This window comes from Castor canadensis, chromosome 14 (genome assembly GCF_047511655.1).
Source record: "Castor canadensis chromosome 14, mCasCan1.hap1v2, whole genome shotgun sequence".
In the NCBI taxonomy this organism is placed as follows: domain Eukaryota; kingdom Metazoa; phylum Chordata; class Mammalia; order Rodentia; family Castoridae; genus Castor; species Castor canadensis.
Genome location: NC_133399.1, coordinates 1,615,150 through 1,641,195, shown reverse-complemented (window position 1 = coordinate 1,641,195; position 26,046 = coordinate 1,615,150). Strand labels below are relative to the sequence as shown.

The following is a 26,046-nucleotide window of genomic DNA, read 5'->3' as shown; positions in this document are numbered from 1 at the left end:
CACAAGCCAATGAGACATGATCAAAGGATCAAACTGTAGGAAGAGCCCAATCAGAGGCCATCAGGAAGAGGCCTCACTGCTTAACACAGAAAATGCATTTCCGAGTGCCACATTTTCTGGATCTCCCTGTGCTTCTGAGATCCATCCCTGTGACTCAGTTTCTCACTGTGCTGTGTTTGTGCCACTGGTGATGTGGGAGAACTGGGTCACCACAGAAGCAGGAAATGGTCAGTTTCTGACCTGAATCCCCAGACTGGGGAGGATCAGGGGGTTGACACCAAAGTTGGCAACTGTGGTGGAAATGGGCCTCCCCTTCACAGTCCTTAAGACTCCAGCCCTAAGTCATTGCTGGTGCTGCTTGTCACTTGGTCTTCTTTTTTCCAGGGTTGGGGCCGGTGGATGGATGAAACCTTGGCATTGTGTCCTCTACCTATGTGTGCGGTGTTCTATGCCCGGAGCACTTTTTGGGAGCTCTGCATTAGAGCTTGTACCTCTCCAGACTGCAGAGATGGCAGGAGGTCATGGGTTTCTGTGCAGCATGATCTGTGTCTCACAGAGATGCCCAAAAGGGTTTGTCTGTCCCACAAATGAAATGCAGAATGGATTGAAACCTGTCATTATAGTTGGTGTGGTTTTACTCACATCTTCAGTGAAGACAGTTAGACGACAGGTTTGAGGACCATCAATCAATATAGCAAGTTCAGTGCAGACAGGGCTATATAGGGAGACCCTGTTTTGGTGAACAACACCCAGAATATTTAGAAAAATAAGTAAAAATAGAGTGAAAATTCTTCATATATTTGAAAGCTGTCTAAGAAATATGAGCAAGTTGTAAATTTGTACAGAATATTCTAGACAACACGACTAAACTTAAAATGTATTGTTTATCATTCATAAAAACTATGTATATCTAATTTTTACACCTGAACATCAGCTTTGTGTTTATCATTCTGGTGCCTACATGTAAACCCTGCTGTAATGAAACCTGAGGCAGTGGACTGCTTAAGTACACAGTTGGACACTGGCAGCACCCTACTTCAAACAATAACAACTCAATAAAGAAAGTACATGGATTAACGTGACATAATTCTGTAAGTTGTGTTTGAGTTTCTTGGTACTGTTTTTTTTTAATATAAAATGCTTCAGGAATTTGCATGTCATACTTGTGCAGAACCATGTTAATCTTCTCTGAATCCTTCCAGTTGCAGTACATGTGCTGCTTAAGCGAACATCATACTGAGTGGTTTAATCAGAACCATTGATACGGTGTTTCTACTTTGATTTAGAACTGTGAGGGTTTATGAGTGAATTCAAATACATTTAAATTTTCCACTTGTCTTTAATTTTATACAACATTTGAGTATTTGTCTAATATGTGATTCCCAACCAATGGCCCAAATGGTAACAAATTTCCTTTGTCCCCTTCATATCTCATCATTTCCCACCACATGGAGCTCTGACCTTGATCTCACTTGAGGCCATTCCCCCAAGTGAGACCAGCATGCCAGGGCCGCACTCCCTGGATCAGCCACTGACCCTTGCTGGAAGTTCCCAGGGATAGGACAATGCAGGGACCCTTCAGTGCTAAAATGCCAGACCCAGGAGCTTATCAAAATGACCCCCCATCACTGCACCCTGGGAATACCTAGCAGAAGAGAGAACTTTCCTAGTGCCAGCCTGTTATGCAGAGATTATGTGTGTTTAGACCTTTTGCTGAGAGCAGTGTCCATTGTGCTCATGCATTTCAACCCATCCCTATTCTACACACTCAGGCTTACTTTCTCTCCAAGTGTGCTGTAGGTACATATTGTGATATTCATATATTTCTGTCTATTTTCCAAGAAACCACACTACATATTTTGTAAGATTCTTGGTTTTTTTACTTAAGTGTGCACTCTGACCCTGTGCATTTCACAGGCTTATGCTTTTTTTCTCCCTCTCTCCTGATCTGCAGTTTTCTACTTTGTATTGGGTGCTGTCCACTAGTGAACCTTCAGGGCCTTCACATCATTGTCAGCTTTAAGGAAAACACCTCACCACATTTCTGGCTCTATGCCTCAGAGGTACTGATAATTCACTGGTGCCACTAGTGCAGTCCACCATCTTCACATTTATTAATGACTTGTGCAGATATTATTCCCTTCCTTCAATCTTACTGACATGATCTTTGTCTGATGTATTATTGAGATGATATGGTTTCATTTGTTTTAGGTAGGAACATGGTCTTGGTTTTGAGTTGGGATATGACATGTTATCTTGAAGGATGTATACTCTGCTGTTGGATAAAGTATTCTGTATTATCACAATCACAAAAGCTATGCAAAGGATAAATTTTACTACAAGAATATGTAAAAATGAGAATTAGGAAAGAAGCATGCATTATTAAGACAGTTAACCAGGAAAACATTAAGATGAATCAAGGAGAAAGATAATATCTGGACCTGGTGTCCCTTGCCTCCTACTTCAGGACTAGTATGGTTGAGATAGGAGACTCATGAGACTGAGGCTGACACAAGCCATAGGCGTGAGTTTGAAGAAAGCCTCGGATACATAGCAAGACTGCCCAAAAACTGAAAAAGGAATGCTTGTTTGTGAAGCTCGTGGTAGGAACATTCAGAGTTCAATTTCTAGAACAAATGGTTGGAATGTAATAGTATTTAAAAATTTGGCAACTAATTTTAGTCATATTGGTTTCACAGACTGATATGCCATTGAGGGACTTGTTTTCTGTATAAATGTTCAATTGTGACAATCAAAATGTGAAGTAATAAATAAAAGCAGGATACTTGTTGAGAAAGTTAACGCGTGCTCATTATCTCTTTTGGATTTTTCTAAAGCTGTATGATGGCAAGGCAAGTCATCTGATAAATACTAAGAGAGTAGGATCCTCAGCACTGAATATACATGTGTAAGGAGAGGCAGAACGCCACACACCGGTGGCTCATGCCTGTAATCCTAGCTACTCAGTACACGGAGATCATGAAAATTGCAGTTTGAAGCCAGCCAGGGCAAATAGTTTGCAAGGCCCTATCTCCATAAAAACCACCTCAAAAAGGGCTGGTGGAGTGGCTCAAGTTGTGGGCCCTGAGTTCAAGTCCAAGTATGGGTGGGTAGAAGACTCACAGAACCCTCCAAATTAAAAAAAGATGGAAGATAGATAAAACTATGCCATAGCATAATCCTTTTTGTTTGTATTTATGTATGGTCTTGACATGTTCGTTCTTACACAGCACCTTGCATCTGCTCATATATTTTTACTTAATTGTTTATTAAATTTAAGACAGGAGTGAGAGTGGAATATTACTAGTTCAGTTATCAGTAGTGAGGCAAAAAGGGCTTCTGCTAATGGTAAAGGGTTGGGTATACTACATGATATACTTGGTTTGGTGGGGCACTAGGTGTCATATTGATAGAGAGTTATTAAGAGTATGAACTGAAACCTATGTATAGGTTTTATTAGTGCTACAGCATACTCAAGGAAGTCTATAGAATTAGAATCATAAACAATCTACACAGCTGTAGGACAGATTGATGTGGAATTTTATGTTGATCTGACAATCAAGACCATGAGTCACTGGCTTCTGTGATGATAGCAGTTCATTGAATGCATCATGCCATAGATGAAGCCAAAGAGTATTGGTTTCTATAACTACAGGAATTAGTAGGTTCAGGTCCTTAGAGTAGAACAGGGGCTTCATTTCATCTCAAAATTCTGTAATCACTGCTCCTACTCAAAATTATATGACCAAATCTATGTTGATGAGTAGTTGTGGAATACGGTGTAAATGAGTGACATCATAGCCCTAATAAACTTAGTAAGCCACATAAAATAATCCAGTAAATTAATATGAAAGAGAAAGATCTTTTTTCTGTTTTTTTCATTTTTGGGGGGGTGGGACTGGGATTTAAACACAGGGCTTTCCTTTCAAAGAAGATGCCCTACCACTGGAGACATATCTCATTTATTTTTCTCTAGTTATTTGGAGATATGGTCTCCATAACTATTTGCACAGGGTGGCCTCAAACCATGATCCTCCTGACCTCAGCCTACCAAGTAGCTAGGATGACAGGTGTGAGCCACCAGGATCCAAGTTCTTCCTTCTGTATTGTGTATTATAATGATCTTTTAAGTTGGAAGTTGAAGTAACCATTGTTGGAAAGAGATCTTAGTTATCCATTTGCTGGTTTGAAGTAGGGAAAGCAACAGTAGGAAGAAACCAATAAGGATAATGAAAGTATCCTGTTCTTCTTGTAGTGTTATTTGAAAAATTGAATTCATTTATTTCATTTCTTTTTTTGTTTCAATTTGTTTAGATTGTTGTTTTTTTCTAGTGCTGGAAATGGAACCTATGGCTTGCTCATGGTAGGCAATTGCCCTTCCACCAAGCTAGTCATTTCTTTTCTCAAGGATTCGTCTACTTTTATGTGTCAATATTCTTGGTGAAGGGCAAATAGTTCATGAAATCCCATCTCCAAAAATAAGCAAAAAGACTGGCATTGTGGCTTAAGAGATACAGAATTTGCTTTGCAAACATGAAGTCCTGAATTCAAAGACCAGTCCCACCAAAAAAAAAAATCAGAAAATAATGATAGATAACTCAACATGCCTATCAGCCAACTGGATAAAATTTTTATAGAATTCATTACTCAATAACTGATGAAAACATTTTATGAACATAATTAATACTCCCCAATATTCAACATTCTAGGCTATAATATGCACTTTAAATAATGTAGATCTATAGAACTCAACAAAATCTTGTATTCCCTGAATAAGAGAGTTGTTCCTATGAAGCTGCATAATTCTTGAAATCAGGTGAGCCACAAGTAAATGATGGAGGGTGTTCTCACCTTCTTTCTTTTTCTTCCATTGGGAAATTATTGTTTTTTAAAAATTTTTATTGTTTTATTATTCATATATGCATACAATGCATGGCTCATTTCTCCCCCCTACTCCCTCCCTCCCCCCCCACCTCCTCAATACCCGGCAGAAACTATTTTGCCCTTACCTCTAATTTTGTTGAAGAGAGAGTATAAGCAATAATAGGAAGGAACAAGGGTTTTTGCTGGTTGAGATAAGGATAGCTATACAGGGCATTGACTCACATTAATTTCCTGTGAGTGTGTGTTACCTTCTAGGTTAATTCTTTTTGATCTAACCTTTTCTCTAGTTACTGGTCCCCTTTTCCTATTGGCCTCAGTTGCTTTAAGGTATCTGCTTTAGTTTCTCTGCATTAAGGGCAACAAATGCTAGCTAATTTTTTAGATGTCTTACCTATCCTCACCCCTCCCTTGTGTGCTCTCGCTTTTATCATGTGCTCAAAGTCCAAACCCCTTGTTGTGTTTGCCCTTGATTTAATGTCCACATATGAGGGAGAACATACAATTTTTGGTCTTTTGGTCCATGCTAACCTCACTCAGAATGATGTTCTCCAATTCCATCCATTTACCAGCAAATGATAAAATTTTGTTCTTCTTCATGGCTGCATAAAATTCCATTGTGTATAGATACCACATTTTCTTAATCCATTCGTCAGTGGTGGGGAATCTTGGCTGTTTCCATAACTTGGCTATTGTGAATAGTGCCGCAATAAACATGGGTGTGCAGGTGCCTCTGGAGTAACCTGTGCCACAGTCTTTTGGGTATATCCCCAAGAGTGGTATTGCTGGATCAAATGGTAGATCGATGTCCAGCTTTTTAAGTAGCCTCCAAATTTTTTTCCAGAGTGGTTGTACTCGTTTACATTCCCACCAACAGTGTAAGAGGGTTCCTTTTTCCCCGCATCCTCGCCAACACCTGTTGTTGGTGGTGTTGCTGATGATGGCTATTCTAACAGGGGTGAGGTGGAATCTTAGTGTGGTTTTAATTTGCATTTCCTTTATTGCTAGAAATGATGAGCATTTTTTCATGTGTTTTTTGGCCATTTGAAATTCTTCTTTTGAGAAAGTTCTGTTTAGTTCACTTGCCCATTTCTTTATTGGTTCATTAGTTTTGGGGAGAATTTAGTTTTTTAAGTTCCCTATAAATTCTGGTTATCAGTCCTTTGTCTGATGTGTAGCTGGCAAATATTTTCTCCCACTCTGTGGGTGTTCTCTTCAGTTTAGAGACCATTTCTTTTGATGAACAGAAGCAATTAAGTTTTATGAGGTCCCATTTATCTATGCTATATCTTAGTTGCTGTGCTGCTGGGGTTTCATTGAAAAAGTTCTTACCTATACCTACTAACTCCAGAGTATTTCCTACTCTTTCTTGTATCAACTTAAGAGTTTGGGGTCTGATATTAAGATCCTTGATCCATTTTGAGTTAATCTTGGTATAGGGTGATATACATGGATCTAGTTTCAGTTTTTTGCAGACTGCTAACCAGTTTTCCCAGCAGGTTTTGTTGAAGAGGCTGCTATTTCTCCATCGTATATTTTTAGCTCCTTTGTCAAAGACAAGTTGGCTATAGCTGTGTGGCTCCATATCTGGGTCCTCTATTCTGTTCCACTGGTCTTCATGTCTGTTTTTGTGCCAGTACCATGCTGTTTTTATCGTTACTGCTTTGTAATATAGTTTGAAGTCAGGTATTGTGATATCTCCAGCATTGCTCTTTTGACTGAGTATTGCCTTGGCTATTCGTGGCCTCTTGTGTTTCCATATAAATTTAACAGTAGATTTTTCAATCTCTTTAATGAATGTCATTGGAATTTTGATGGGAATTGCATTAAACATGTAGATTACTTTGGGGAGTATCGACATTTTTACTATGTTGATTCTACCAATCCATGAGCATGGGAGATCTCTCCACTTTCTATAGTCTTCCTCAATCTCTTTCTTCAGAAGTGTATAGTTTTCCTTGTAGAGGTCTTTCACATCTTTTGTTAGGTTTACACCTAGGTATTTGATTTTGTTTGAGGCTATTGTAAATGGAATTGTTTTCATATATTCTTTTTCCGTTTGCTCATTATTTGTGTATAGAAATGCTAATGATTTTTCTATGTTGATTTTATATCCTGCTACCTTGCTATAGCTATTGATGATGTCTAGAAGCTTCGGAGTAGAGTTTTTTGGATCTTTAAGGTATAGGATCATGTCGTCTGCAAATAGGGATATTTTGACAGTTTCTTTACCTATTTGTATTCCTTTTATTCCTTCTTCTTGCCTAATTGCTCTGGCTAGGAATTCCAGTACTGTGTTGAATAGGAGTGGAGATAGTGGGCATCCTTGTCTGGTTCCTGATTTTAGAGGGAATGGTTTCAGTTTTTCTCCATTAAGTATAATGCTGGCTGTAGGTTTGTCATATACAGCTTTTAAAATGTTGAGGTACTTTCCTTCTATTCCTAGTTTTCTTAGAGCTTTTATCATGAAATGGTGTTGGATCTTATCAAAGGCTTTTTCTGCATCTATGGAGATGATCAAGTGGTTTTTGTCTTTGCTTCCATTAATGTGGTTTATTACGTTTATTGATTTTCGTATGTTGAACCACCCCTGCATCCCTGGGATGAAGCCTACTTGGTCGTGGTGAATAATCTTTTTGATGTGTTGCTGAATTCGGTTTGCCATTATTTTGTTGAGGATTTTTGCACCAATGTTCATTAAGGAGATTGGCCTATAGTTCTCCTTTTTGAAGGTGTATTTGCCTGGTTTTGGGATAAGTGTAATACTAGTTTCATAAAATGTGTTAGGCAGTTTTCCTTCCCTTTCTATTTTGTGGAACAGTTTAAGGAGGATTGGTATCAGTTCTTCTTTAAAGGTCTGATAGAATTCAGCAGAGAATCCATCAGGTCCTGGACTTTTCTTTTTGGGGAGACTCTTGTTTGCTGCTTCAATTTCATTTTGTGTTATAGATCTATTCAGGTGATTAATTTCCTCTTGGTTCAGTTTTGGATGATCATATGTATCTAGAAATTTGTCCATTTCTTTAAGATTTTCAAATTTATTTGAATATAGGTTCTCAAAGTAGTCTCTGATGATTCCTGTAGTTCCATGGTGGTTGTTGTTATCTGCCCTTTTGCATTCCTGATTCTACTAATTGGAGTTTTTTTTCTCTCCTCATTTCATTCAGGTTTGCCAGGGGTCTGTCGATCTTGTTTATTTTTTCAAGGAACCAACTTTTGTTTCATTAATTTTTTGTATGGTTTCTATTCTGTTAATTTCAGCTCTTATTTTTATTATTTCTCTCCTTCTATTTGTTTTGGGATTTGCTTGTTCTTGTGTTTCTAGGAGTTTGAGATGTATCATTAGGTCATGGATTTGGGATCTTTCAGTCTTTTTAATATATGCACTCATGGCTATAAACTTTCCTCTCAAGACTGCCTTAGCTGTGTCCCATAGGTTCCAGTAGGTCGTGTTTTCATTTTCATTGACTTCTAGGAACTTTTTAATTTCCTCTTTTATTTCATCGATGAGCCATTCCTCATTAAGTAATGAGTTATTTAGTTTCCAGCTGTTTGCATGTTTTTTGTCTTTACTTTTGTTGTTGAGTTCTACTTTTACTGCATTGTGATCAGATAGTATGCACGGTATAATTTCTATTTTCTTATATTTGCTGAGACTTGCTTTGTGCACTAGGATATGATCTATTTTGGAGAAGGTTCCATGGGCTGCTGAGAAGAATGTATATTGTGTAGAAGTTGGATGAAATGTTCTGTAGACATCAACTAGGTTCATTTGATCTATTACATATTTTAGATCTTGGATTTCTTTATTGATTTTTTGTTTGGATGACCTATCTGTTGATGATAATGGAGTGTTAAAGTCTCCCACAACCACTGTGTTGGCGGTTATATATGCTTTTAGGTCTTTCAGGGTATGTTTGATGAAATTGGGTGCATTGACATTGGGTACATACAGATTGATTATTATTTCCTTTTGGTCTATTTCCCCTTTTATTAGTATGGAATGTCCTTCTTTATTTCGTTTGACCAATGTAGGTTTGAAGTCTACTTTGTCAGAGATAAGTATTGCTACTCCTGCTTGTTTTCGGGGGCCATTGGCTTGGTAAATCTTCTTCCAGCCTTTCATCCTAAGCCTATGCTTAATTCTGTTGGTGAGATGGGTCTCCTGTAAGCAACAAATTGTTGGATCTTCCTTTTTAATCCATTTTGTCAAGCGGTGCATTTTGATGGGTGAATTAAGTCCATTAACATTAAGTGTTAGTACTGATAGGTATGTGGTGATTCCTGGCATTTAGTTGTCTTAGTTGTTTGAAGGTTTGATTGTGTGTACCTAAGTTGATGTTACTCTCTACTGTCTTGCTTTTTCTTTTCCTGTGGTTTGGTGCTGCCTGTCTTTTCATGGTTAAGTTGGGTTTCACTTTCTGTGTGCAGAATCCCTTGCAGAATGTTTTGTAGTGGTGGCTTTGTGGTCACATATTGTTTTAGTTTCTGCTTATCTTGGAAGACTTTTATTGCTCTATCTATTTTGAATGATAGTTTTGCTGGGTAGAGTATCCTGGGGTTGAAGTTATTTTCATTCAGTGCCCAGAATATCTCACCCCACGCTCTTCTTGCTTTGAATGTTTCTGTTGAGAAGTCTGCTGTGATTTTGATGCATTTACCTTTGTATGTTACTTGTTTTTTCTCTCTTACAGCCTTCAATATTCTTTCCTTAGTTTCTGAACTTGTTGTTTTAATGATGATATGTCATGGAGTAGTTCTATTTTGATCTGGTCTGTTTGGTGTCCTGGAGGCCTCTTGCATCTGTATGGGAATATCTTTCTCTAGATTTGGGAAATTTTCTGTTATTATTTTGTTGAATAGATTATGCATTCCCTTTGCTTGCACCTCTTCTCCTTCTTCGATGCCCATGATTCTCAAGTTTGGTCTTTTGATGGAGTCAGTGAGTTCTTGCATTTTCTTTTCACAGGTCTTGAGTTGTTTAATTAATAGTTCTTTGGTTTTTCCTTTAATTACCATTTCATCTTCAAGTTCTGAATTCTGTCTTCTGTTTGTTCTATTCTGCTGGATTGGCCTTCCGTTTTGTTTTGCAGTTCTTTCTCATTCTTTTTTCTGAGGTTTTCCTTATCCTCGCTGTTTTCCTCTTTAATGTTGTCTATTTTTGTCCTGAGTTCATTTATCCGTTTATTCATCATGTTCTCTGTTTCACTTTGGTGTTTATACAGTGCTTCTATGGTTTCCTTTATTTCTTCTTTTGCTTTTTCAAATTCTCTATTTTTGGTGTATTGGAATTTCTTGATTCTCTCCTGTACATTTTGGTTGACCCTATCCAGTATCATCTCTGTAAAATTCTCATTGAGTACCTGTAGTATGTCTTCTTTTAAATTATTCTTGTGGGCTTCATTGGGTCCTTTGGCATAGTTTATCTTCATTTTGTTGGAGTCTGGATCTGAGTTTCTGTTTTCTTCATTCCCCTCTGGTTCCTGTACGAATTTTTTGCTGTGGGGAAACTGGTTTCCCTGTTTTTTCTGTCTTCCCATCATTGTCTTTGGTGTTGTTACTGTCCCTGTACTGTGTGCAATTAAGTATTTTCTAGCTTGTAATAATAACAATGGTAATATTTAGAATGGAAGGGTGAGCTGAGATAGAAAGCAAGAAGTTAAAGAAAAGGGAAAAACAAATACACAAACAAGAGGGAGAAAGCAGAACAAGGTATCAGACAAGAAGGTTTCAAAGGTATAAACAGGGAGCTTTAGTGTACTAATTGACAGTAAGCTGAACAGACATTAGAGGGACAGAGATAGGATTGAAAATCAAAAATAAAAAAATTAAGATAGGAATAAAAATAAAAAATAAGTAAATGAAAGAAATATCTATATATTAAAAATGAATTAAAATAAAATGGAAAATAGAAAATTTAAAAAAAACCCAAAAACCCTCCAAGTTCAAATACAATGAAGTTTCCGTCTTAATAATTTGGATGTCCATCTCAGTCTCCAATCCTGGAGATGGTGCCTCATATGTTGTTCTGTAGTTGTCTCATCAAAGGGGACGCTTAAAGTAGAACAAAACTACACACACACACACACACACACACACAAAATCCACCTAGTGTCCCAAGTTCAAATGCAATATAGTTTCAGCAAGTTTTTCGGCATGCAGGTGTAATTCGGTTGTTTTCTCATCAAAGGTAGAGAGAAAAAAAAAAGAGTCTGGAGACAGGTCTGTGAATGGTATCTACAGCTGTGGCTTGCCTGCCCACTGCTGTCAGCCTGCTGTTGCTGGAGGTGTTATTTATGCAGATCTCTGGGGTGAGCTTAGCACTCACCTGGCCCTGCAGGCTTTGTTTGTTCAGAGAGTTCTCCTGTGTGGGAGCATCTGCTACAGGCTTTCCCCTTTCCAAGCACTGGGAAAGGTGACAGTGCCCCCACATTGTCAGGCCTGCGTGTTTATTTACAGTTCATGTGGGAGGTAGGTCTTCCCGCCTCTCCTGTGAAGTTTTCCTCCCACCGCCACTTTCACAAGCTTTCCTGCTCCTGATTACTGGGTGGTGCTGCTGCTCCTGCCAGCCACCACGTTTGTTTTCAGCTCATGTGGGAGGTGGGTCTTCCCCCCTCTCCTGTGGAGTTTTCCTCCCTCCACCACTCTCACCAGCTTTCCCGCTCCTGGTTGCTGGGCGAACACCCCCGCTCCTGCTCCCACCAGAGCCTCTCCAGCCTGCCTGGCTTGTTTATTTACAGTTTATTTACAGTCCTGGGAAGGATTCCCTTCCCCCAATCTTCAGCGCTCAGGGCACCCCACCTTTTCCCAGCGTGTCTTTATTGTTCTTATTGCTTATTACTCAGTTTCTCTTTTTTCCCCCGGGTGGAGGTCAGTCTGTCCAGGAGCCTATGCTGCTCTGTCCCAGGCTTGTCTGTGGGAGTACCGCGGTACCGCAAAGCTCACCTGGTCCGTGTCTTCCCAAGCCGTCTGTGCACTGGTGACTGGCGGCCCGGGGGCCCTCGTGGTTTCTCCGTTTAATGTGAAGTGGAGATTCTCTGCACCGGCTGGAGGTGTGGAGGGGTCAAAGTTATGCCTTTTCTCAGTGATTATGCCTGCAAAGTGTGTCTCCAGCATCTCTCCAAGATTTCACTATAGGAGGCTCGCTTTCTGCTTCCTCCCTCTAGCCGCCATTTTGGAATCCCCTCCTCAGTCTCTTTCTTGATTTATAATGAAATCATGTTTAACAGAGGTCATGATTTTTGTCCATGTTTGCACTAGAGGGTTGCACCCAAAGTAAGGTATGCAGGAACCCCAATCATTACATAGAAGACCTTTGCTTTCAAAGGGAGGAGAAGACAAAAGTACAAAGAAATTGGACAGCTGGTTGAGTGGCTTAAGTGGTAGAGAGCCAGCCTAGCACGTGTGTGGCCTTGACTTCAACCTCTAGTACCACCCCTTTCAAAAACCCTGCTTGCTTTAGAGGTGGTTTGTTTGCACTGGTTAACTCAGGTAACCATGGTTGAGGCAAAATCATGAGCCTTTGGGAAGATGCGGGAGATGTCAGAAGTTGTGAAGGGTGGGTGGCTCATGTAAGTGTAATAGGAAGAGTGTTTGCTCTGGTGTACCTAGTGCTCTTTCTGTGAGATCAGGTGGTATATCCTTGCACGCTGAGTGTGGAATTCCCTCCACCAACTGCTGGCCCAATTTCTAAGTGGAAGAAGCAATTTCCACTCTGAAAATTCAGGAGCAATTTCTGCTTAACTACCGTGAATCCCAAGGCTTGGCTGGGTAGGAACCAGAAAGGAGGATTAGCCTGCTAAGGGCTATTGCTGGACTCATGTATTTGTCCTGGCCCTCTGCCAGGAAAAAGATCCCATCTACCTTATGTGGTCCTGGATGAGAATTCAAGAAGTACTGCATGGAGTGAAATGTAGGGAGAGACCAATCTGAGGCCAACAGGAAGAGGCCCCACTGCTTAACAAAGAAAATGCGTTTCCTGGTGCCACATTTTCTAGATCACCCTGTGCTTCTGAGATCCATCTCTGTGACTCAGTTTCTCACTGTGCCATACTTGTGCCACTGGTGATGTGCAAGCACTGGTCACCATAGAAGCAGAAAATGGTTCATTTCTGACCTGCATTCCCAGAACGGGCAGGATTGGGGGGTGACACTGGTCTTAGTGGCTGTGATGGAACTGGGCCTCTCCATCACATACTTGAAGCCTGCAGAACAAGTCACTCCTGGTGCCGCTTGTCAGTTGGTCTTCTCTTTGCTAGGGTTGGGACTGGGTGAATGGGTGTAAGCAAATTATTCTGTCAGCCACCTCCCTGGGATGTGTCTCAGGGCCAGAACCCTCTCAGGAAGCTCTGCATTCGAGCTCCTCCATCTGCACACTATGGAGATGGCAGAAAATCATGGTTTTCTGTGAAGCATGATCTGTGGTCCTTGCGTTCCCTGCTCCCACCAATCTCTAATTGAGTAATATAAATGTTTAAAATATAAATGTTTAAAAACTGAGTCTCAAATCTAGGGTCAGACCCCAACCGAGGATTTTTATGGCACACATTTACAGGTAACTCTCCCTTGCCCAACTCACTGCATATGCATTTGGTGTTCAAGATGAAGAAAAGATTTGGGGAGGTATTGAGGGTTTGAGGTTGTTGCCCTCTCTGACATAATTGCTGTTGACCTTGGCTTTTGTCTAGACAGTATTTTCACAAATGAAATGCAGATTGAGGTAGGACTTGAACATAATGAAAGAGGTCACAGTGTTGGGACAGCACCAACTGTAAGACCTGCAGGATCTAAAAGGTGAAACAGAGCAGGTCTGTGTTTTATATGGTGGAGCAAGGAGGAGGAAGAAGAACGGAGACTAGGGCCAATGGAAGGGCAACATCTGCTCCTGGAGCTGATCTTTCCCTGACGCCATCTGGTCCTTACAGTGTCAGTAAAGGAGGTGTCATTTGCTGGTTCTTATTGCACATGGCCAGAGATCCCAGACCTGGAGGAAGCAGAGAACATTCAGGGAAGTTTGCTCAGTAAGTGTTCTGTTTCTTGTCATCAATTAAGCTGCTGATTTTGAAGCAGAAAGTTTAGAAATTGAAAATTTGTTCATACCTCATTGTAGATTTAGAAGGAAGGACATCTGAGTGTAATGAGAATAGGAAGGATGGTGGGGTGGTGGTCTTTAATCACCAGTGCTCACCAGGATTATTTGGGTAATCATGTGTAAGTTTTTAGTTCTTTGCCATTGCATTCAGGTCATTGGTTGAGTCACAATGTGCTTTGTGACAATTGAGAAGTCCTGTCATGGACAGTGGAAAATAAGATACCTTTGGGATGTGCCTGCCTCACAAATGGTTTATTAATTTCAGAGTTTGTGTTTGCTCTTGCTCCCAGGTTATGCTACACAGTATGGAAAACTCAGAATGCCCTGAGCAATAGGAACACATTTGGTTGTTTATCCTTGGCCCTTTTTAGGTGGTGATGGTATGGTACTAGTGAGATGGTGCACAGTGCCATCACCACAATAACTTCAAGATGGGAAATGGTGCTCTGCACAAGTGACTCACACCTGCAATCCTGTCTTCCTGAAAGTAGAGAACAGGAGGATCATGGTTTGAAGCCAGGCCTGGGAAAATAGTGAGCCCTGAGGAAATAGTTTGCAAGAACCTATCTCAAAAATACTGAACACAAAGAAGCCCTGGTGGAGTGGCTCACATGGTAGAGCTCCTACCTAGCATGTGTGAGGCTCTGGATTCAAACCCCAGTACCACACACAAAAAAAATGGGGAAAAGTGACCATACAGAACAAGCACATGCAGGACAGGAGTGAGTTCTGACTCAGTGCTAAATTTATTGAGGGTCTACAGCTCTGCATTGCACACTGTCCTCAGAATTAAAATATGGGATACCCATTGGTGTTGGTGAATTCATTTGGATTTAGCAATGCCAGGAAAAGAGCACAGCTCTGAATACTGAATTGGCTCTGGATGAGAGTTTGGCAGCTTTCCCAATGAACCTGTGTAGTAGTGAGCCCTTTCATAGTGGAAGGATGGAAAGTAGTGTGTGTGGAGGCCCCAGAGTGAAATTTCCTGGTTTTTTTTTTTTTTTTAGGTTTTCTCTCTCCCTTCCTGGCAGTGAGCCACCATGGGTTGCACCTGCACACAGACAGTGGTCTCTAAGTTTTAAAATGTGTACAACCTTCTCCTCATGTAGTGTAGAGTCAATTGGCTGCTTCTTGGAGTGGCTTCCCTTTTGTTCCCTTTATAGAATCTTTCTTTTCTGTAAAACTGCAGTTTATTTAAGAAGTTAGGAATTTTTTATCCCAACTTGCCTGTAAGAATTTAATGATGAAATGCTGCCTTAGGATGCAAGTTTTATAAACTTTTGTACAAAATTGGGAAATTTCTTTTATGGATACTTCAATGAAATAAGATTTCGTTAGGAAAATTTGGTGGTATATGAATTTATCACTTGATCTTTCCTGGATACGTGCTTATTTATTCTGTGGTTTGTCAGAAGTTGGAATGACAAAAATCACTTAATTTTGTCTAGTATTAAACAGGATTTTTGTTTGATTATATCTTGTTTGTGTTCATTATCCCCGATGTTGAATATTTCTTTGTATGGTATTTTTGTTGTTCTCTTCTTGTTTTATTGTGTAACTGTGGTTCAAATTCAAGGCTTCACACTTGATAGGCCCATGTTCTACCACGTGAACCACTCTGCCAGCCCTTTATCCTGTTCTTTTTTCTTTTTTTATTATTGTTGTACCAGGAGTATATTGTGACATTTATGAAAGTTCTTACAATATACCATAGTTGAATTCACCCCACCCATCATTCTTCTTTAATCTTCTAATTTGACAACTCAAAGGATGTATACATCTTGAAGGATGTATACTCTGCTGTTGGATAAAATATTCTGTATTATCACAATCACAAAAGCTATGAAAAGGATAAATTTTACTACAAGAACATGTAAAAATGAGAATTAGGAAAGAAGCATGCATTATTAAGACAGTTAACCAGGAAAACATTAAGATGAATCAAGGAGAAAGATAATATCTGGACCTGGTGTCCCTTGCCTCCTACTTCAGGACTAGTATGGTTGAGATAGGAGACTCATGAGACTGAGGCTGACACAAGCCATAGGCGTGAGTTTGAACAAAGCCTCGGATACATAGCAAGACTCTGCCCAAAAACTGAAAAAGGAATGCTTGTTTGTGAAGCTCGTGGTAGGTACATTCAGAGTTCAATTTCTAGAACAAATGGTTGGAATGTAATAGTATTTAAAAATTTGGCAGCTAATTTTAGTCATATTGGTTTCACAGACTGATATGCCATTGAGGGACTTGTTTTCTGTATAAATGTTCAATTGTGACAATCAAAATGTGAAGTAATAAATAAAAGCAGGATACTTGTTGAGAAAGTTAACGCGTGCTCATTATCTCTTTTGGATTTTTCTAAAGCTGTATGATGGCAAGGCAAGTCATCTGATAAATACTAAGAGAGTAGGATCCTCAGCACTGAATATACATGTGTAAGGAGAGGCAGAACGCCACACACCGGTGGCTCATGCCTGTAATCCTAGCTACTCAGTACACGGAGATCATGAAAATTGCAGTTTGAAGCCAGCAAGGGCAAATAGTTTGCAAGACCCTATCTCCATAAAAACCACCTCAAAAAGGGCTGGTGGAGTGGCTCAAGTTGTGGGCCCTGAGTTCAAGTCCAAGTATCACAAAAAATAAATAAATGAATAGTCTGTGATAATACAGACTACCTCAAGAAAATGTCAAAATCATGCAGCAACTTCAAATCCAAAGTGATGACTACCTATATAGTGATATTTCAGATGGCATAGAAAAAATATCAAGAATTTTGAATCAATAATGGGAAGCAGTCATGCAACCCTGTTGCAGGAAAAATGATAAACCAGGAATAATATTAAAAATGCTGAGTGATGTTTAGAGGTCTTCTGCATCATGGACAAGTATAAAGCAGGCACCTAGAAAGGTTATAATAAGAATGCCTTGCTTTATATGTTTATGATTTCCTTCTATTAAATTGTGGCATGTAATTGAACTTCCAGAGATTAGGTAGACTGAAGGGTTAAGTAATTGAAGCTGTAGAGCATTAAGAGGATGAATGTCTGTAAGTGGTCAACACCCACCTAGTCCATGTGTGGGGACTGCACCATCCTCATCTATGGGTGGGTAGAAGACTCACAGAACCCTCCAAATTAAAAAAATTGGAAGATAGATAAAACTATGCCATAGCATAATCCTTTTTGATCATATTTTTGTATGGTCTTGACATGTTCATTCTTACACAGAACCTTGCATCTGCTCATATATTTTTACTTAGTTGTTTATTAAATTTAAGACAGGAGTGAGAGTGGAATATTACTAGAGCAGTTATCAGTAGTGAGGCAAAAAGGGCTTCTGCTAATGGTCAAGGGTTGGGTATACTACATGATATACTTGGTTTGGTGGGGCACTAGGTGTCATATTGATAGAGAGTTATTAAGAGTATGAACTGAAACCTATGTATAGGTTTTATTAGTGCTACAGCATACTCAAGGAAGTCTATAGAATTAGAATCATAAACAATCTACACAGCTGTAGGACAGATTGATGTGGAGTTTTATGTTGATCTGACAATCAAGACCATGAGTCACTGGCCTCTGTGATGATAGCAGTTCATTGAATGCATCATGCCATAGATGAAGCCAAAGAGTATTGGTTTCTATAACTACAGGAATTAGTAGGTTCAGGTCCTTAGAGTAGAACAGGGGCTTCATTTCATCTCAAAATTCTGTAATCACTGCTCCTACTCAAAATTATATGACCAAATCTATGTTGATGAGTAGTTGTGGAATACGGTGTAAATGAGTGACATCATAGCCCTAATAAACTTAGTAAGCCACATAAAATAATCCAGTAAATTAATATGAAAGAGAAAGATCTTTTTTCTGTTTTTTTCATTTTTGGGGGGGTGGGACTGGGATTTAAACACAGGGCTTTCCTTTCAAAGAAGATGCCCTACCACTGGAGACATATCTCATTTATTTTTCTCTAGTTATTTGGAGATATGGTCTCCATAACTATTTGCACAGGGTGGCCTCAAACCATGATCCTCCTGACCTCAGCCTACCAAGTAGCTAGGATGACAGGTGTGAGCCACCAGGATCCAAGTTCTTCCTTCCTTCTGTATTGTGTATTATAATGATCTTTTAAGTTGGAAGTTGAAGTAACCATTGTTGGAAAGAGATCTTAGTTATCCATTTGCTGGTTTGAAGTAGGGAAAGCAACAGTAGGAAGAAACCAATAAGGATAATGAAAGTATCCTGTTCTTCTTGTAGTGTTATTTGAAAAATTGAATTCATTTATTTCATTTCTTTTTTTGTTTCAATTTGTTTAGATTGTTTTTTTTTCTAGTGCTGGAAATGGAACCTATGGCTTGCTCATGGTAGGCAATTGCCCTTCCACCAAGCTAGTCATTTCTTTTCTCAAGGATTCGTCTACTTTTATGTGTCAATATTCTTGGTGAAGGGCAAATAGTTCATGAAATCCCATCTCCAAAAATAAGCAAAAAGACTGGCATTGTGGCTTAAGAGATACAGAATTAGCTTTGCAAACATAAATCCTGAATTCAAAGCCCGGTCCAACCAAAAAAAAAAAAATCAGAAAATAATGATAGATAACTCAACATGCCCATCAGCGAACTGGATAAAATTTTTATAGAATTCATTACTCAATAACTGATGAAAACATTTTATGAACATAATTAATACTCCCCAATATTCAACATTCTAGGCTATAATATGCACTTTAAATAATGTAGATCTATAGAACTCAACAAAATCTTGTATTCCCTGAATAAGAGAGTTGTTCCTATGAAGCTGCATAATTCTTGAAATCAGGTGAGCCACAAGTAAATGATGGAGGGTGTTCTCACCTTCTTTCTTTTTTTTCCATTGGGAAATTATTATTTTTAAAAAATTTTTATTATTCATATGTGCATACAATGCTTGGGTCATTTCTCCCCCCTGCCCCACCCCCTCCCTTACCACCCACTCTGCCCCCTAACAATCCCACCCACCCCCTCAATACCCAGCAGAAACTATTTTGCCCTTATTTCTAATTTTGTTGAAGAGAGAGTATAAGCAATAACAGGAAGGGACAAGGGTTTTTGCTGGTTGAGATAAGGATAGCTATACAGGGCATTGACTCACATTGATTTCCTGTGCGTGGGTGTTACCTTCTAGGTTAATTCTTTTTGATCTAACCTTTTCTCTAGTTCCTGGTCCCCTTCTCCTATTGGCCTCAGTTGCTTTTAAGGTATCTGCTTTAGTTTCTCTGCGTTGAGGGCAACAAATGCTAGCTAGTTTTTTAGGTGTCTTACCTATCCTCACCCCCTCCTTGTGTGCTCTCGCTTTTATCATGTGCTCAAGGTCCAATCGCTTTGTTGTGTTTGCCCTTGATCTAATGTCCACATATGAGGGAGAATATACAATTTTTGGTCTTTTGGGCCAGGCTAACCTCACTCAGAATGATGTTCTCCAATTCCATCCATTTACCAGCGAATGATAACATTTCGTTCTTCTTCATGGCTGCATAGAATTCCATTGTGTATAGATACCACATTTTCTTAATCCATTCGTCGGTGGTGGGGCATCTTGGCTGTTTCCATAACTTGGCTATTGTGAATAGTGCCGCAATAAACATGGATGTGCAGGTGCCTCTGGAGTAACAGTCTTTTGGGTATATCCCCAAGAGTGGTATTGCTGGATCAAATGGTAGATCGATGTCCAGCTTTTTAAGTAGCCTCCAAATTTTTTTCCAGAGTGGTTGTACTAGTTTACATTCCCAACAACAGTGTAAGAGGGTTCCTTTCTCCCCACATCCTCGCCAACACCTGTTGTTGGTGGTGTTGCTGATGATGGCTATTCTAACAGGGGTGAGGTGGAATCTTAGCATGGTTTTAATTTGCATTTCCTTTATTGCTAGAGATGGTGAGCATTTTTTCAAGTGTTTTTTGGCCATTTGAATTTCTTTTTTTGAGAAAGTTCTGTTTAGTTCACTTGCCCAATTCTTTATTGGTTCATTAGTTTTTGGGAGAATTTAGTTTTTTAAGTTCCCTATAAATTCTGGTTAGCAGTCCTTTGATATGTAGCTGGCAAATATTTCCTCCCACTCTGGGTGTTCTCTTCAGTTTAGAGACCATTTCTTTTGATGAACAGAAGCTTTTTAGTTTTATGAAGTCTCATTTATCTATGCTATCTCTTAGTTGTTGTGCTGCTGGGATTTCATTGAGAAAGTTCTTACCTATACCTACTAACTCCAGAGTATTTCCTACTCTTTCCTGTATAGACTTTAGAGTTTGTGGTCTGATATTAAGATCCTTGATCCATTGTGAGTTAATCTTGGTATAGGGTGATATACATGGATCTAGTTTCAGTTTTTTGCAGACTGCTAACCAGTTTTCCCAGCAGTTTTTGTTGAAGAGGCTGCTATTTTTCCATCGTATAATTTTAGCTCCTTTGTCAAAGACAAGTTGGTTATAGTTGTGTGTCTTCATATCTGGGTCCTCTATTCTGTTCCACTGGTCTTCATGTCTGTTTTTGTGCCAGTACCATGCTGTTTTTATTGCTACTGCTTTGTAATATAGTTTGAAGTCAGGTATCGTGATACCTCCAGCATTGTTCTTTTGACTGAGTATTGCCTTGGCTATTCGTGGCCTCTTGTGTTTCCATATAAATTTCACAGTAGATTTTTCAATCTCTTTAATGAATGTCATTGGAATTTTGATGGGAATTCCATTAAACATGTAGACTACTTTAGGGAGTAAAGACATTTTTACTATGTTGATTCTACCAATCCATGAGCATGGGAGATCTCTCCACTTTCTATAGTCTTCCTCAATCTCTTTCTTCAGAAGTATATAGTTTTCCTTGTGGAGGTCATTCACATATTTTGTTAGGTTTACACCTAGGTATTTGATTTTTTTGAGGCTATTGTAAATGGAATTGTTTTCATATATTCTTTTTCCGTTTGCTCATTGTTAGTGTATAGAAATGCTAATGATTTTTGTATGTTGATTTTATGTCCTGCTACCTTGCTGTAGCTATTGATGATGTCTAGAAGCTTCTGAGTAGAGTTTTTTGGGTCTTTAAGGTATAGGATCATGTCCTCTGCAAATAGGGATATTTTGACAGTTTCTTTACCTATTTGTATTCCTTTTATTCATTCTTCTTGCCTAATTGCTCTGGCTAGGAATTCCAGTACTATGTTGAATAGGAGTGGAGATAGTGGGCATCCTTGTCTACTTCCTGATTTTAGAGGGAATGGTTTCATTTTTTCACCATTAAGTATATTGCTGGCTGTAGGTTTATCACATATAGCTTTTATAATGAGGTATTTTCCTTCTATTCCTAGTTTTCTTAGTGCTTTTATCATGAAATGATGTTGGATCTTATCAAAGGCTTTTTCTGCATCTATTGAGATGAACAAGTGGTTTTTGTCTTTGCTTCTGTTAATGTGGTTTATGACGTTTATTGATTTTCGTATGTTGAACCACCCCTGCATTCCAGGGATGAAGCTGACTTTGTTTGGTGCTGCCTGTCTTTTCATGGTTAAGTTGGGTTTCACTTTTTGTGTGCAGAATCCCTTGAAGAATATTTTGTAGTGGTGGCTTTGTGGTCACATATTGTTTTAGTTTCTGCTTATCATGGAAGACTTTTATTGCTCCATCTATTTTGAATGATAGCTTTGCTGGGTAGAATATCCTAGGGTTGAAGTTATTTTCATTCAGTGCCTGGAAGATCTCTCCCCAATCTCTTCTTGCTTTTAATGTTTCTGTTGAAAAGTCTGCTGTGATTTTGATGGGTTTACCTTTGTATGTTACTTGTTTTTTCTCTCTTACAGCCTTCAATATTCTTTCCCTAGTTTCTGAACTTGTTGTTTTAATGATGATATGTTGTGGGGTAGTTCTATTTTGATCTGGTCTGTTTGGTGTCCTGGAGGCCTCTTGCATCTGTATGGGAATATCTTTGTCTAGATTTGGGAAATTTTCTGTTATTATTTTATTGAATATATTATGCATTCCCATTGCTTGCACCTCTTCTCCTTCTTTGATGCCCATGATTCTCAAGTTTGGCCTTTTGATGGAGTTGGTGAATTCTTGCATTTTCTTTTCACAGGTCTTGAGTTGTTTAATTAATAGGTCTTCAGTTTTTCCTTTAATTACCATTTCATCTTAGAGTTCTGAGATTCTGTCTTCTGTTTTTTCTATTCTGCTGGATTGGCCTTCCATTTTGTTTTGCAATTCTGTTTCATTCTTTTTTCTGAGGTTTTCCATATCCTGGGTCATTTACTCTTTAATGTTGTCTGTTTTTGTCCTGAGTTCATTTATCTGTTTATTAATTGTGTTCTCTGTTTCACTTTGGTGTTTATACAGTGCTTCTATGGTTTCCTTTATTTCTTCTTGTGCTTTTTCAAATTCTCTATTTTTGTTGTCTTGGAATTTCTTGAGTGTCTCCTGTACATTTGGTTGAACCTATCCAGTATCATCTCTATAAAATTCTCATTCAGTACCTGTAGTATGTCTTCTTTTAGATTGTTCTTGTGGGCCTCATTGGGTTCTTTGGCATAGTTTATCTTCATTTTGTTGGAGTCTGGATGTGAGTACCTGTTTTCTTCATTTCCCTCTGGTTCCTGTACTAATTTTTTGCTGTGGGGAAACTGATTTCCCTGTTTTTTCTGTCTTCCTGTCATAGCCCTTGGTGTTGTTGTTGTCCCTGTACTGTGTTCAATTAAGTATTTTCTAGCTTGTAATAATAGCACTAGTGATATTTATTTTTTTTTCATTTTTCTTTTATTATTCATATGTGCATACAAGGCTTGGTTTATTTCTCCCCCCTGCCCCCACCCCCTCCCTTACCACCCACTCCACCCCCTCCCGCTCCCCCCCTCAATACCCAGCAGAAACTATTTTGCCCTTATCTCTAATTTTGTTGTAGAGAGAGTATAAGCAATAATAGGAAGGAACAAGGGGTTTTGCTGGTTGAGATAAGGATAGCTATACAGGGCATTGACTCACATTGATTTCCTGTGCGTGGGTGTTACCTTCTAGGTTAATTCTTTTGATCTAACCTTTTCTCTAGTTCCTGGTCCCCTTTTCCTATTGGCCTCAGTTGCTTTAAGGTATCTGCTTTAGTTTCTCTGCATTAAGGGCAACAAATGCTAGCTAGTTTTTTAGGTGTCTTACCTATCCTCACCCCTCCCTTGTGTGCTCTCGCTTTTATCATGTCCTCATAGTCCAATCCCCTTGTTGTGTTTGCCCTTGATCTAAGGTCCACATATGAGGGAGAACATACGATTTTTGGTCTTTTGAGCCAGGCTAACCTCACTCAGAATGATGTTCTCCAATTCCATCCATTTACCAGCGAATGATAACATTTCGTTCTTCTTCATGGCTGCATAAAATTCCATTGTGTATAGATACCACATTTTCTTAATCCATTCGTCAGTGCTGGGGCATCTTGGCTGTTTCCATAACTTGGCTATTGTGAATAGTGCCGCAATAAACATGGATGTGCAGGTGCCTCTGGAGTAACAGTCTTTTGGGTATATCCCCAAGAGTGGTATTGCTGGATCAAATGGTAGATCGATGTCCAGCTTTTTAAGTAGCCTCCAAATTTTTTTCCAGAGTGGTTGTACTAGTCTACATTCCCACCAACAGTGTAAGAGGGTTCCTTTTTCCCCGCATCCTCGCCAACACCTGTTGTTGGTGGTGTTGCTGATGATGGCTATTCTAACAGGGGTGAGGTGGAATCTTAGTGTGGTTTTAATTTGCATTTCCTTTATTGCTAGAGATGATGAGCATTTTTTCATGTGTTTTCTGGCCATTTGAATTTCTTCTTTTGAGAAAGTTCTGTTTAGTTCACCTGCCCATTTCTTTATTGGTTCATTAGTTTTGGGAGAATTTAGTTTTTTAAGTTCCCTGTATATTCTGGTTATCAGTCCTTTGTCTGATGTATAGTTGGCAAATATTTTCTCCCACTCTGTGGGTGTTCTCTTCAGTTTAGAGACCATTTCTTTTGATGAACAGAAGCTTTTTAGTTTTATGAGGTCCCATTTATCTATGCTATCTCTTAGTTGCTGTGCTGCTGGGGTTTCATTGAGAAAGTTCTTACCTATACCTACTAACTCCAGAGTATTTCCTACTCTTTCTTGTATCAACTTAAGAGTTTGGGGTCTGATATTAAGATCCTTGATCCATTTTGAGTTAATCTTGGTATAGGGTGATATACATGGATCTAGTTTCAGTTTTTTGCAGACTGCTAACCAGTTTTCCCAGCAGTTTTTGTTGAAGAGGCTGCTATTTCTCCATCGTATATTTTTAGCTCCTTTGTCAAAGATAAGTTGCTTATAGTTGTGTGTCTTCATATCTGGGTCCTCTATTCTGTTCCACTGGTCTTCATGTCTGTTTTTGTGCCAGTACCATGCTGTTTTTATTATTATTGCTTTGTAATATAGTTTGAAGTCAGGTATTGTGATACCTCCTGCATTGTTCTTTTGATTGAGTATTGCCTTGGCTATTCGTGGCCTCTTGTGTTTCCATATAAATTTAACAGTAGATTTTTCAATCTCTTTGATGAATGTCATTGGAATTTTGATGGGAACTGCATTAAACATGTAGATTACTTTTGGGAGTATAGACATTTTTACTATGTTGATTCTACCAATCCATGAGCATGGGAGATCTCTCCACTTTCTATAGTCTTCCTCAATCTCTTTCTTCAGAAGTGTACAGTTTTCCTTGTAGAGGTCTTTCACATCTTTTGTTAGGTTTACACCTAGGTATTTGATTTTGTTTGAGGCTATTGTAAATGGAATTGTTTTCATACATTCTTTTTCCGTTTGCTCATTGTTAGTGTATAGAAATGCTAATGATTTTTCTATGTTGATTTTATATCCTGCTACCTTGCTATAGCTATTGATGATGTCTAGAAGCTTCTGAGTAGAGTTTTTTGGGTCTTTAAGGTATAGGATCATGTCGTCTGCAAATAGGGATATTTTGACAGTTTCTTTAAATATTTGTGTTCCTTTTCTTCCTTCTTCTTGCCTAATTGCTCTGGCTAGGAATTCCAGTACTATGTTGAATAGGAGTGGAGATAGTGGGCATCCTTGTCTGGTTCCTGATTTTAGAGGGAATGGTTTTAATTTTTCTCCATTAAGTATAATGCTGGCTGTAGGTTTGTCATATATAGCTTTTATAATGTTGAGGAACTTTCCTTCTATTCCTAGTTTTCTTAGAGCTTTTATCATGAAATGATGTTGGATCTTATCAAAGGCTTTTTCTGCATCTATTGAGATGATCAAGTGGTTTTTGTCTTTGCTTCTGTTAATGTGGTTTATTACGTTTATTGATTTTCATATGTTGAACCACCCCTGCATCCCTGGGATGAAGCCTACCTGGTCATGGTGAATAATCTTTTTGATGTGTTGCTGAATTCGATTTGCCATTATTTTGTTGAGGATTTTTGCATCAATGTTCATTAAGGAGATTGGCCTATAGTTCTCCTTTTTGGAGGTGTCTTTGCCTGGTTTTGGGATAAGTGTAATAGTGGCTTCATAAAATGTGTTTGGCAGTTTTCCTTCCCTTTCTATTTCATGGAACAGTTTAAGGAGGGTTGGTATCAGTTCTTCTTTAAAGGTCTGATAGAATTCAGCAGAGAATCCATCAGGTCCTGGACTTTTCTTTTTGGGGAGACTCTTGATTGCTGCTTCAATTTCATTTTGTGTTATAGATCTATTCAGGTGATTAATTTCCTCTTCGTTCAGTTTTGGATGATCATATGTATCTAGAAATCTGTCCATTTCTTTTAGATTTTCAAATTTATTTGAATATAGGTTCTCAAAGTAGTCTCTGATGATTTCCTGTACTTCCATGGTGTTTGTTGTTATCTCCCCTTTTGCATTCCTGATTCTACTAATTTGGGTTTTTTCTCTCCTCATTTTAGTCAGGTTTGCCAGGGGTCTATCGATCTTGTTTATTTTTTCAAAGAACCAACTTTTTGTTTCATTAATTCTTTGTATGGTTTTTTTGGTTTCTATTTCGTTGATTTCAGCTCTTATTTTTATTATTTCTCTCCTTCTATTTGTTTTGGGATTTG

The 26,046-nt window shown here is 38.8% G+C and overlaps 1 non-coding gene across 1 annotated transcript; it reads right to left on the bottom strand.

Moving 5' to 3' along the window:
- Positions 1 to 1,126: 1,126 nt before the first annotated feature.
- LOC141417065 (U6 spliceosomal RNA) lies at positions 1,127 to 1,230 on the bottom strand. Its single transcript, XR_012441692.1, has one exon. It is a non-coding gene; the product is annotated as a U6 spliceosomal RNA (small nuclear RNA).
- Between the last annotated feature and the right edge of the window lie 24,816 nt (positions 1,231 to 26,046).